The following is a 2,819-nucleotide window of genomic DNA, read 5'->3' on the forward strand; positions in this document are numbered from 1 at the left end:
AGGACAAGTAAGAGAACAAGTGTGAGTGCAGGCAGACCACTAGGGTGCTGGGCAGAGTGGACTTAGGTGCCAATTGTCGGAAAAAGCCCAGTGCCTAATACTTGGGGCCTTTGGGCCCCTTGTGAGTCATAACTCCTCCAGCCTGGAGAGAAAGCAGTAGTCCTAGAGGAATCTGGGAACAAGCGCAGCTCCCACTGGGTCCAGGCAGCCCAGAGCAGGGTCCTGGGGTCACAGTTGGGAAATGTTCTACATTGCACACACCAGATTTCCCGTAAAAGTCCTAAAGCCCTGCATTTGAGTCTGGACCTACTTGAGCCACGTGCCTGTCCTTGAGCCAGTCTGGAGAGCTGATAGATGAGGAACAGACTGAAGCTGACTGACAAGGCCTGGATCACATCAGCACCCCTGGCTGCCTCTATCACTTCAAGCAGGTTTCCTAGTCTCATCCGCTGGGGTAGCCCTGAGTAGGTCTCAGGTGTAAGAGTCTGGATTCCTGAGGTTTCCTGAAACGTTGGACCCCCCCCCACCAAAGCGGTGGTGACCCCTACCTGCTGCCTCTTCTAGTTCCCACTGGTATCAACAGGCCCACACGACCCCTCCAAGCTCATTACTTATCCCCAACAGGACTTGAAAAGGATGCCAGCACCTCTAACCTAGCCGGGTCCTGCCACCACGTGGATGTGAGCAGAGGGGCCTCGTATCCAGGGAAAAGCTCTATCTGGAGGCAAGCTGGACACCTGCATCTGTAGGATGACTTTATGTGTCACTTAAGTTCTTTGAGCCTCAACTTCTCCACATACAAATGTTGGATTTGGCTTTACAGATGCTCCAAGACCCTTCCTGGTTCTAAGAGCCTATGATTTTTCTATAGTATTGTCTAATTTTCCAAGTATTCTAAATTCTCTGCCCTCAAAACTGCTCCCTCACACCCACTGTACTTGACACACTTAAAAAAATTTTTTTAAAGATCTTATTTATTTGACAGACAGAGATCACAAGTAGGCAGAGAGGCAGGCAGAGAGAGAGGAAGGGAAGCAGGCTCCCTGCTGAGCAGAGAGCCTGATGCGGGCCTCGATCCCAGGACCCTGGGATCATGACCTGAGCCAAAGGCAGAAGCTTTAACCCACTGAGCCACCCAGGCGCCCTGACACACTTAAAATTTGACATGAAACTCTTCATACATGTTACATCATTTGACCCTCAAAGCAGCCACCTGAGGTAGATACTTGTCCGGGCCCCAAGTCACGTGGTGGGTTAACAGCAGACCCATGTCTCCTGCTTTCAGACCCCAGCCCCCTGCTCCGCAACCCCCACCCAGCCCCCAAAGGCCTTAACCTCCTTTCTCCCTTTCCTGCAGCAGAGGAAGTGGGGGCGGAGACAGCCATGGCCGGGCTAGGTGTTACAGAACCCTCAGCCAATTCCTTTTTTACCCCATGAAGCTTTGATGATGGAGCCCAGACATCAGGAGTAGGGACTGGGGACATACGAGACACATCATCTTTCATTGTGGATACCAGGTCAATGTTACACATGTGACAGATCAGCACATGTTACCCATGTGACTGAGATCAGAGGTAAGGCTGAAACCAGATTTAAGGGGAGAGGGTTGTTTAATACACAGTGTAGTTTCACTGAGTTTACCTGAGGCCATTCTCATTCCTATAAGTAAGTGTACATTTATATCTTAATAAGGATGTTGCTTGAAAGATGCATTATATACAGTATAGGAAGCGGTGTTTTTTTAAGATGAAAGATTCTAAGAACTGGCAGGACATTTCCAAAGATGAAAGGGAAAAAAAAAAAGGAAAGGCCTGGATAACAAAAACCAGAACTCCTGGGAGACTGGAGGTCCGGGGTGGGGGCACGGGGATCTCACAGAAGGGAATTCTAGAAAGGTATTTCCTAGGTCTGGGAGGAGGCTGACTTGAGGGAAGGGAATGTGCTTACACACAGGGCTTCTTGGAGGGAGCAGCATGACTGCCTTGTGAGCTTAAGTGTCTAACCTCTCTGGCTCAGATGAACAGCGGCCTGCCCCTCTTTTCCACTGAGAAGTCATTGTCCCAAAGACCACCATGGTAGAGTTGCTGAGGGGGTTGCTGTGGGCAGCACTTTCTGGTGGAAGTCTTACCTTTAGGGGGATTTGTATTACAGTTCCAGAGTTACTGATCCAAATGTTGGGAAGTCCTGGGGTATGGATAAGGCTTGGATTGGGGCTCAGAATCCTACCTAGTACAAAGGCCAGTTCACTCTCATGGTTCCTCTCAGAGCCTGTTTGCTGATCTGTATAATGCAACATTATAAACATTAGAACAGGAATGCAAGTCCCTACGAGGTTATCATGAGGAATAAGCACTTTCTTAGCATAATACGTGATAAACAATTAGGTTACGTGAAACAGCAGTGGGCATGGTAATGGATGCTTGACCATTAGTGTCACAATCAGTTGAGAAGTGGGTCCTATGTCATTTGTTACTGGTAATCACTGAAGTATGAAAATTCATAAAATTATTCACAGTAGAGACCTATCATATATGCAATAATGTATGTATGACCTAGGGTCAGGCCATTTGGCCTCTCTGAACCTGTCCTCATTAGTAACATGGGAATAATACCACCTCATGGCTGGAGGCCGAGAATACAGAAATGAACAAACCACATTTGTGGAATGCTCAGCCAAGTAGGGATATTTCAGGAGTCTGTACGGCTCAAGGATTAAAACCAGAGGTCTCGGGGCGCCTGGGTGGCTCAGTGGGTTAAGCCGCTGCCTTCGGCTCAGGTCATGATCTCAGGGTCCTGGGATCGAGTCCCGCATCGGGCTC

This window comes from Mustela nigripes, chromosome 7 (assembly GCF_022355385.1).
Source record: "Mustela nigripes isolate SB6536 chromosome 7, MUSNIG.SB6536, whole genome shotgun sequence".
Taxonomy (NCBI): Eukaryota; Metazoa; Chordata; class Mammalia; order Carnivora; family Mustelidae; genus Mustela; species Mustela nigripes.